Raw genomic sequence first — 11,627 nt, forward strand, 5'->3', positions numbered from 1 at the left:
TTAATTGCGGTATAGTCGATTTACAGTGTTGTGTTAATTTCTGCAGTACAGCAAAGTGATTCAGTTATACATATATATATATATACATTATTTTTTATAGTCTTTTCCATCATGGTTTGTCACAGGATATTGAATATAGTTCCCTGTGCTATACAATAAGACTTGTTATTTGTCCATTCTATATATAATAGTTTGCATCTACTAACCCCAAACTCTTACTCCATATGTCCTTTTGATTAGAGTCACCCAAGTAATGTGACAGAGGATCTCATTATGGTTTGATTTGCTTTTCCCTAATGGCTAATGATGTCGAATGTTTTTTTCATGTGCTTATTGGCCATTTGCACTCTGTGTTCTTTGAAGAAATGTATATTCACATCCTTTGCCCATTTTTTAAAACTATTTGTCTTTCTATTATTGAGTTGTAAGAGTCCTTTATATATTCTAGATACAAGTCTCTTGTCAGATACATGATTTGTAAACATTTTCTACCATTATTTGGGTTGTTCTTTTTACTTTCTTGATTATGCTCTCTGCAGCACAAATTTTTTTATTTTGATGAAGTCCAGTTTATCTCTTTCTTCTTTGGTTGCTTGTGCTTTTGATTTCATAGCTAAGAAGCCATTGCCTAATCCAAGTAATAAATATTTATTCTTATGTTTTCTTTTTAAGAGTTTTACCTGTTACATTTAGGTCTTTGATCTGTTTTGAGTTAATTTTTCTATATGGTGTGAGGTAGGGATCCAACTTCATTCTGCATGTGAGTATTCAGTTGTGCCAGCACTATTTGTTGAAGACTGTTCTTCCCCTGTTGAACTGTCTTGATACCCTTGTCAAAAATCAGTTGACCTTAGGGAATTCCCTGGTGGTCCTGTGGTTAGGACTCTGTGCTTTTGCTGCTGAGGACCCAGGTTCAATCCCTGGTGGGGGAACTAAGGTCCTGCAAGCTGTGTGGTGTGGCCAAAAAAAAAAATCAGTTGACCTTAAATGTAAGAGTTTATTTCTGAATTTTCAGTTCTATTCTGTTGATCTATATGTCTTATCCTTATGCCAGTATCACACAGTCTTGATTACTGTAGCTTTGTAATAAGTTTTGAAAGCAGGACGTGTTAGTCCTCCTTTTTTGTTCCCCCAGCTTGTTTTGGTTGTTCTTGCTCCATTGCATTACCACATGAATTTTAGAATCAGCTTGTCAGTTTCTGCAAAGACGCCCATTGGAATTTGATGGGGATTGCATTCAGTCTATAGATTGCCATCTCAACAACATTAAGTCTTCTGATCCATGGACATGGGATGTGTTTCCACTTATTTAGATCTTTAATTTCTTTAAAAAATGCTTTGCAGTTTTCAGTATATATCTTACACTTCCTTGGTTAAATTTATTACTAAGTATTTTATTCTTTGTGAATTGTTTTCTTAATTCATTTTTGGATTATGTTGCTAGTATAGAGAAATACAATGGGCTTTCGTATATTGATCTTTTTTTTAAGATAATAGTTTCCAAATATTTATTTATTTAGGCTGTGCCAGGTCTTCGTTGTGGCCTGCAGACTTCTTAGTTGCATCATACATGCAAGATCTAGTTCCCGGACCAGGAATTGAACCCGGGCCCCTGCATTGGGAGCACGGAGTCTTACCCACTGGACCACCAGGGAAGTCCCTGTTATTAATCTTATATCCTGAAAACTTGCTGACCTTATTTATTAGTTCTAATAGATGTTTAGTAGATTCCTTAGGATTTTCTATATACAAGATTGTGTCATCTGTACATAAAGATGGTTTCACTTCTTTCTGGTCCAGTGACCTTTTATTTCTTTTTCTTGCCTAATTGCTCTGATTAGAAATTCCATTACAGTGTTGAATAGAAGTGATGAGAGTGGACATTCTTGTCTTATTTCTGATCTTCAGGGGAAAGCATTCAGCATCTCCTCATTAAATAGGATATTAGGGTTTTTTGTAGATGTTCTTTATCAGGCTGAGGAAGTTCCTGTCTATTCCTAGTTTGTTGAGTGTTTTTAGCATAAAGAGCTCTTGAATTTTGTCAGAAGTTGTTGAGATTATCATGTGGTTTTTGTCCTTTATTCTATTGCTATAATATATACATTAATTGATTTTCAGATGTTAAACCAACCTGTGCTCCTGAAATAACCACATTTGGTCATGGTTTATAAAACTTTTTATATGTTATTGGATTTGGTTTTCTAGTATTTGTTGAGAATTTTTATATCTATATTCATTAAATATATTGATCTATAGTTTTCTGGTTTTGATACCAGGGTAATACTGACCTCATAGAACGAGTTGGGAAGTGTTCCCTCATGTTTATATTTTTAAATGACTTGGTTTTCATATTGCAAAAATAAGAAAATACAGAAAAGTACAACTAAAATTAAAGTTACTTATAATCCCACTAAGTAGAGGTAACCACTGTTAATATTTAAGTGCATTTCCTTCCCATTTTTCCTATGCTTATACATGTTAAAATACAAAATTGGCATCATGTATATGGAGTTTGGTATGCTGTTTTGCTTTTTGTTTTTTTTTAATGTTAAACTTACATTTGTGAGGACTACCCTAGTGGCGCAGTGGTTAAGAATCTGCCTGCCAATCCAGGGGACAAGGGTTTCCAGCCCTGGTCCGGGAAGATCCCACATGCCATGGAGCAACTAAGCCCATGCGCCACAACTACTGAGCCTGCGCTCTAGAGCCTGTGAGCCACAACTACTGAACCCATGTGCCACAACTACTGAAGCCTGTGTGCCTAGAGCCCGTGCTCCACAAGAAGAGAAGACACCACAATGAGAAGCCCACGCACTGCCATGAAGAGTAGCCCCCGCTCACCACAACTGGAGAAAGCCTGTGTGCAGCAACAAAGACCCAATGCAGCCAAAAATGAATAAATAAATAAATAAATATATTAAAAAAATAAATTACATTTGTGGGACTTCCCTGGTGGTCCAGTAGATAAGACTCCACGCTCCCAGTGTAGGGGCCTAGGTTCTATCCCTGGTCAGGGAACTAGACCCTGCACGCATGCCACGACTAAGAAATCCGCATGCCGCAACTAAAGATCCCCCATGCCACAACTGAGACATGGCACAGCCAACATAAATAAATAAATAAAATAAAATAAAGTAACATTTGTGAGCTACAGTGGAATATTGTTCACCCATAAAAAGGAATCTGCAACATAGATGAACCTTAAAGACATCATGCTAAGTGAAAAGCCAAACCCCAAACGTCATATATTGTATGATTCCATTTATAGGAAATATCCATATACTAAGGTAAATCCATAGAAACAATGCAGATTGGTGGTTGCCAGGGGCTAAAGAGTGTGTGTGTTTGGGAGGTGGGGGGAATGCGGAATGGGGAGTATGGAATGCTTAGTGAGTACAGGGTTTCTTTTGGGGGTGAGGATAATGTTTAGAATTATTTAGAGGTGGTGGTTGCACAACATTGTGAATATACTAAATGCCACTGAATCGTTCATTTTAAAATGGGTATCTTCATGTTATGTGAATTTGACCCCAATAAAAAAATTACATTTGTGAGCATTAGTGTATGTGATTTAAAGGTATTTAAAAGTGTGATCCTAAAATATTTTATTAGATTTTAAAAATTACAATATGTACATATTTTGTTGTTATGAAGTAAAGTAATAGTTAAGGTTTATGTGGAAATCCCAGAATCCCATAATGATTTCTCAGCAGCTACAAATATTTCATTACAGATATACTTTGTTTTACTGTATATCTAAGTCATCTAAAATTATTATTATATTATGCTATAATGAATATCCTTAAAATTGCTTTTTAGAAGTGAGTTATTATTTCCTAAGTTACTAGTTCCTAAATGAGTTGTCATTTACTTAGGATTGATTCCTAGAAGTGAGTGTTTGGGTCAAAAGGGAGGAATCAACATGTGTAAGATTCTTCAAGTTCACTGCCAATTTTTTTACACAGCTTCAGCAATTATAATATTTTAAATAAATCTTTGCCAGAAAAGGCAAAAATATAAAGTTTTATAAGATACTATAGGAGAATATCTTCATAATTTCGGGAGAGAGAAGATTTTATTAAGCTAGACACACCCAAAAAAATCATAAAATTAATACATAAATTGAATTATTCTCAAATTAAAATTTCCTATTCATTAAAATATTACAAGAATTAACTGGCAAGATACAGAGTCAGAGAAAATATCTGCAAAACATATAATTAGTAAATGGCTGTATCCAGAGTATATAAAGAACTTCTATAAATTCATAAGAAAAACAACTGAGTGATAGCGAAAGTACTATGTATAAAAAATTTTGAGTATACCTAAGGTAGTATTTAGAGGAAAATTTATAGCATTAAATGTACATATTTGAAAAGAATTGTTGAAAATATGAGCCAAGGATGCATTTCAGGAAGTTATATTCAAAGTAGAAGAATGAAATAATAAACATGAGAAGAAATTAATGAAATAAAAACCAAACATACAATAAAAATTTTTAATATTAAAATTTATTTTTCAAAAAATAAGGAAATTGAAATACTCTTTATTATGAAGAAAAAAGAAAATAAAGAAAAAAGGAGAATAAATAAATAATAGTAAGAATGAAGAAGGGGATATTACTAGAGATCAATACACATTTAGAAGATACTAAGGGGCTTCCCTGGTGGCGCAGTGGTTGAGAGTCCGCCTGCCGATGCAGGGGACACGGGTTCGTGCCCCAGTCTGGGAAGATCCCACATGCCGCAGAGCAGCTAGGCCCGTGAGCCATGGCCGCTGAGCCTGCGTGTCCGGAGCCTGTGCTCCGCAACGGGAGAGGCCACAACAGTGAGAGGCCCGTGTACTGCCCAAAAAAAAAAAAAGAAGAAGATACTAAGAAGGTATTAAGAACAACAATGCCAATAAATGTAAAAAGTTCAAGTGAAACGGAAAAATCCCTAGAAATAATAATTTATCCAAGGTGGCTCATGAAGAAATGGAAAATCTGAATAGTCTCATAAATATTAAAGAGATTGAATCAGTATTTATCTATTTATTTTTTTAAATTGAAGTATAGTTGATGTACAATATTACATAAGTTACACAATTCACAATTTTTAAAGGTTATATTCCATTTATAGTTACTACAAAATATTGACTATATTCCTTGCATTGTACAATATATCCTTGTAGCTTATTTATTTTATGCATAATACTTTGTACCTCTTAACCCCCTACTCCTATATTGCCCCTCCCCCCTTTCCCTCTTCCCACTGGTAACCACTAGTTTATTCTCTATATCTGTGTGTTTCTTTTTTGTTATATTCACTAGCTTGTTTTATTTTTTTAGATTCCACATATCAGAGATATCATACAGTATTTGTCTTTCTCTGTCTGACATTTCACTTAGCATAATATCCTCCAAGTCCATCCATGTTATTACAAATGGCAAAATTTAATTCCTTTTTTATGACTGAGTGGTATTTCACTGTGTGTATATGTGTACATATACATGTATATGTAAATATGTACACATCTCACATCTTCTTTATCCATTCTTCTGTTGATGGACATTTAGGTTGCTACCATATCTTGACAATTGTAAATAATGCTGTTATGAACGTTGAGGTGCATATATCTTTTTGATTTAGTGTTTTTGTTTTTTATGGATATATACACAGGAGTGGAATTGCCAAGTCATATGGTAGTTCTATTTTTAGTTTTTTGAGAAAACTCCATACTGTTTTACACAGTGGCTGCACTAATTTGCACCCCCAACAACAGTGTAGGAGGGTTCCCTTTTCTCCATATCCTCACCAACATTGTTATTTGTGCTGTTTTTGATGATAGCCATTCTGACAGGTGTGAGGTGATATCTCATTGTGGTTTTGATTTGCATTTCTCTGATGATTAATGATGTTGAGCATCTTTTCATGCGCAGGTTGGCCATCTGCATATCCTGTTTGGAAAAATGTCTATTCAGGTCTTCTGCCCATTTTTTAATCAAGTTGTTTGTTTTTTGGATGTTGAGTTGTATGAACTGTTTATATATTTTGGATATCAACACCTTATCAGTCGTATCATTTGCAAATATTTTCTCCCATTCAGTAGGCTGTCTTTCTGTTTTATCGATGGTTTCCTTTGCTATGCAAAAGCTTTTCAGTTTAACTAGGTTCCAATGGTTTATTTTTGCTTTTATTGCCTTTGCTTTAGGAGACTGATCCAAAAAAATATTGCTATGATTTATGTCAAAGAGTGTTCTGCCTATGTTTTCTCCTAGGAGTTTTATGGTTTCTGGCCTAACATTTAGGTCTTTAATCCATTTTGAGTTTATTTTTGTATATCGTATTAGAGAATATTCTAATTTCATTGTTTTACATGTAGATGTCCAGTTTCCCCAGCACCACTTATTGAAGAGTCTGTCTTTTCTCCATTGTATATTCTGGCATCCTGTGTCATAGATTGTCTGACCATAAGTACATGGGTTTATTTCTAGGCTCTCTATTCTGCTCCACTGATCTATGTGTCTGTTTTTGTGCCAGTACCATACTGTTTGATTACTGTAGCTTTGTAGTATTGTCTGAAGTCAGGGAGCATGATTCCTCCATCTCTATTCTTCTTTCTCAAGATTGTTTTGGTTGCTCGGGGTCTTTTGCATTTCCATACAAATTTTAAAATTATTTGTTCTAGTTCTGTGAAAAATGCCCTTGATATTTTGATAGAGATTGCATTGAATCTATAGATTGCCTTGGGTAGTATGGTCATTTTAACAATATTAATTCTTCCAATCCATGAACACAGCTGTCTTTCCACCTGTTTGTGTCATCTTCAATTTTTTTCATCAGTATCTTATAGTTTTCCAAGTACAGGCCTTTTACCTCCTTATGTAGGTTTATTCCTAGATATTTTATTGAATCAGTAATTTAAAATCTTCCTGCAAAGAAAACTTCAAATCCAGATAACTTTAGCTGTGAATTATAGTGAACATTCACAGAAAATAAAATTTCATTCATACACAAACTATTCTAGAAGTTTAGAAGTTTCTACTCCCAGAAAACCAAAGCTATCCTCCTCAAATCATTTCATGGAATTAATATGACCCTAACCCCCAAATCTGACAGGATCAATATAGGAAAATTAAAGGCCAATCTCACTTATGAACACAGATATAAAAAATGCTAACTGACCTATTATTAAACAAAATTTAAGATCATATGAAAAGTATTATTTTAAAAATTTAGGAGCTTCAAGCTTAGTGAGGCCCGGTAGGGCTTAGAGGCCCGGCTGGCTGCAGCTGGGGAGCCTGAGGCCAGGGCGTCGTGTGCAGGCCCTACTGGGCTGGACCGTAAGCCACAGCCTCGGCAGCTGCAGCGAGGCCTTCTGGATGCCGGTTGGGGCTCTGCAGAGCAGAGCAGAGGCTGCGCCTGGGCCATGGGCGGGCATGAGCGAGGTAGCCCGCCAGCGGGCCCACTCCCTTATGCGTGGTGGATGCGGCCACGGTGATGCATGCCCTAGAGGAAGAGAGCTTCGCGCTGTCCATCTTTTCCACCTCTGATGCAGAATTTGATGCTGTGGTTGGATATTTAGAGGCCATTATCATGGATGATGAGTTCCAGTTATTACAGAGAAATTTCATGGACAGGTACTACCAGGAGTTTGAAGACACAAGAGAATAAGCTCACCTACACACCTATTTTTATAGAATCTATTTCTGTGGTAGAAAAGTATATAGAAGAACAGCTGTTGGAGCAAATTCCTGGATTTAACATGGCGGCTTTCATTACAACTTTACAGCACCATAGATGAAGTGGCGGGTGATATTTTCGACATCCTGCTCACGTTTACGGATCTTCTGGCTTTTAAAGAAATGTTTCTGGACTATTGAGCAGAAAAAGAAGGCTGGGGACTGGACTTAAGCAGCGGTTTAGTGATGACTTCATTGTGCAAATCATCTTCTATGCCAGCTTCCCAGAACAATCTGTGGCCCTAGGTCCCACCTCCAGGTAATGGGATCTTTCTAGACATCACCAGCCCAATAGACTGGGAGAGGCTTTGGCTAATGATGTCAGAAGAATACATCTTGGAAAGACTGACTCTGTTCTGCAACTCTTCGTTAATGTTAACTATTGATGGGTCAGGAGAAAATTAGCTGACTTTCCTGGGACACATTCTTGTCTTCAGTAACCCTAGTACTCCTCCCCGAGTAGACACGTCTCTCAGGAGCTTCTGAGTATGGCTCCTGCATTAAGCTCAAGTCCAGCATTCCACCTGGGGGACACTTCCCCAGCATACATGTTGGTGTGTCCATGTTGGAAGAACCCACCATCATCAACTGTCTTGGCCCAGCAGGCCTTGCATGTCCCATGAGACTTTTTGTGCACTCACAGCTTTTTATATGGGTCAGAGTTTCAGTCCTGCAGTCTCAATGGGGTTTTTGACTGGGAGTATTTATCTAGGGTTTAACTCAAGCTAGCTGACCATCTCAAGATTTTTGAAAATCCTACTATCACAGTTCATCTTGGCTGTAGGAATCAACTTAGAGAGATTTCCTTTACCTAAAAGGTACATGTGAAAATCAATTCTTAGTCTTACATGTACAGTCCTTGTGTCACTTTCTGCTGCTCCTGATGTAGTTCCATTGTTTCTATAACTCTCGTTTACGTGGTTTTTTAAAAAATAAATTTATTTATTTATTTATTTTTGGCTGTGTTGGGTCTTCATTGCTGTGCACGGGCTTTCTCTAGTTGCAGCAAGCGGGGGCTACTCTTCGTTGCGGTGCACGTGCTTCTCACTGCGGTGGCTTCTCTTGTTGCGGAGCACAGGCTCTAGGCGTGCAGGCTTCAGTAGTTGCAGCACACAGGCTCAGTAGTTGTGGTGCACGGGCTCAGTAGTTGTGGCTCGCAGGTTCTAGAGCACAGGCTTAGTAGGTGTGGCGCACAGGCTTAGTTGCTCCGTGGCATTTGGGATCTTCCCAGACCAGGGCTTGAACCCGTGTCTCCTGCATTGGCAGGTGGATTCTTAACCACTGCGCCACCAGGGAAGCTCGTTTACATGTTTTTGGAAAAATATTTTTATAGATGAATACTCAGGCTAACCTAGTGGATATAATCTTAGAACTTCCATGAGTACCCACTTCAAGATCAAAGTATTATATGCTGTGTGCTTTTTGGCTATTAGTGTTATGAAAGCAAAAATGCTTTCTATGTTGGTGTTCCTATTTTACTGGGCACCAATGAATGTATGCTGGAAATGGTCTAAAAGGTTTCCTCTTCTTAGAGCATGTTAGTATTTGTGCAGGTTTGCTTAAAACCCTTTCTTTGTAAATCAGCTCCTTAGGTTTTCTGTTGGGGTTGGGGCTCTGCACTTCCTTCTTGCTGTCAAAATAATCCTACCAAGACAGTGTTCCACTGGTCTAGCTCAGTAGGAGATAGCAAACAGCTTTACTGGCCATCTGTCTGCTTGGATTTAGTACACTGGTTTAGTACAGTGTTTGATAGAACATTACTGACTAGAAAACATGGATGTCACACCTCTAGAAAGAAAAACTATAGTGGTTCAGTTCCTAATGTGTACCTTAGTTTTTTTGTTTTGTTTTTTATTTTTTATTTCAAGTAAAAATAAGAATCTCTACTGACTTTTCACTTGGCTGTTCTGGTTTTAAAGGATGAACTATAGGCTGTGTGGTTTTCTGTACCAACGTGGTGCTTATTAAATACTTTTGTACAATGAATAAAGTATGAGGTGTTTTGCAAAAATCAAAGGAAAAAAATAGGATCTTATGATCAAGTTATAATTAATTCTATGAATGCAAGTTTTGTTTAATATTCAAAAACATTAATTTATCACGTTAACAGATTAAAGGAGAAAAACCTTATGGTTATCTCAATAGATGCAGAAAAAGCATTTGATAAAATTCAACATCCACTGAATCAAATGGATGAATAATTCAAAAAAAATTTTGCCAAACTGGAACTGGAAAGAAAATTCCTTAATTTTCTAAAAGCTTCTTTTGAAAAATAACTAATGCAAGCATCATACTTAGTGGTGAAACATTGAAAGTTTTCCCTTTGAGAACTGGAACACAACAAAGATATCCATTACTACCACTTTTTTTCAACATTATACTGGAGCTTATGGCCAGCACAGTGAAGAAAGAAAAGGAATAAAGACTGGAAAAGGAAGAAACAAAACTCCCATTATTTATAGGTGATAGGATAGTTTACAGAGGAAATAAAAAATAATCTACCAATAATTAGAATTATTGAGAGTTCAGCAAGTGTCCTGGCCTTAAAAAAAATCAATGTACTTAATAGCAGCAACAAAGAGAAAATTTTAAAAGGATAGCATTTGTAATATCAATTAAAAATGCCAAATCACTAGGAATAAACCTAATAAAAGTTGAGTAAATCTCCAATGCAGAAAAAATGAAAGCATTATGGACAGAAATTAAAGATCTCGATAAGTGGAGATATGGTGTTCATGGATTGGAAGACTCAATATTACAAATATTGTCCGTTCTTCCCCAAGTGATCTACAGATTCAATTTTATGTCTAATAAAAACTCAAAAACTCATCAGTATTTTTTTGTGGAACGTGACGAGATGATTCTTAAATTTATATGGACATGCAAAAGGCCAAGAATAGCTAAGTCATTCTAGAGGAAGAACAAGGCTAGATGAATTGCTGTACCAGATTACTATATATTTATAGTAATTAAGAGAGTATGGCATTGATTGGAGGATAGACAATTCAATGGATTAGAGAGGAAGTTATGCAAACAGACCTGCATAGCCAGATGCTTGATTTGTGACAGAGATGGCACACGTAGCAGTGACAAAAAGACAGACTCTCAATAGAGTTGGCTGGAACAATTTGATATCCATATCAAGAAAGAATGAAATTGGAGGGACTTCCCTGGTGGCACAGGGGTTAAGAGTCCACCTGCCAGTGCAGGAGACGCGGGTCCGAGCCCTCATCTGGGACCATCCCACATGCCGAGGAGCAAGTAAGCCCATGCGCCAGAACTACTGAGCCTGCGCTCTAGAGCCCTCGAGCAACAGCTACTGAGCCCACGTGTCACAACTACTGAAGCCTGCACGCGCAGACCCCGTGCTCCACAGCAAGAGAAGCCACTGCAATGAGAAGCCTGTGCACCGCAACTAAGAGTAGCCACTGCTCGCCACAACTAGAGAAAGCCCGCGCGCAGCAACGAAGACCCAATGCAGCCAAAAATAATTAATTAATTAATTAATTTTAAAAAGAATGAAACTGGACCCCTATCTCACACCATACACCAAAATCAACTCCAGGGGCATATGGACTTAAATATAAAAGGGAAACCTGTAAAGTTTCAAATTAATAATGTAGAAAAATATCTTCATAATCTTGGGTAAGGAAAGTTTTCTTAAACAAAGCACAAAAAGCAATACTACAAAAGAAAGGTGAATAAAATGAAGAATTACCATTCATCAAAGACATTAAGGGAGTTAAAAATCAAGCTACAGAATAGCAGAAGATAACTGCAACAGATAAGATTAACAAAGGGTTTTATCCAGAACTCATTAGAATTAATAATAAAAGACAACCTAACAGAAAAATGGGCAAGTCAAACTCATCCAGTTGTATACATTAAATATGTACAGCTTTTT

The 11,627-nt window shown here is 36.8% G+C and overlaps 1 pseudogene; it reads left to right on the plus strand.

The window, feature by feature from the left end:
• Positions 1-7,481: 7,481 nt before the first annotated feature.
• On the plus strand, positions 7,482-7,969 carry LOC136121336 (ADP-ribosylation factor-like protein 2-binding protein pseudogene; annotated as a pseudogene).
• The last annotated feature ends 3,658 nt before the right edge of the window (positions 7,970-11,627 follow it).

The sequence above is a fragment of the Phocoena phocoena genome, chromosome 3, assembly GCF_963924675.1.
Source record: "Phocoena phocoena chromosome 3, mPhoPho1.1, whole genome shotgun sequence".
Lineage (NCBI taxonomy): Eukaryota > Metazoa > Chordata > Mammalia > Artiodactyla > Phocoenidae > Phocoena > Phocoena phocoena.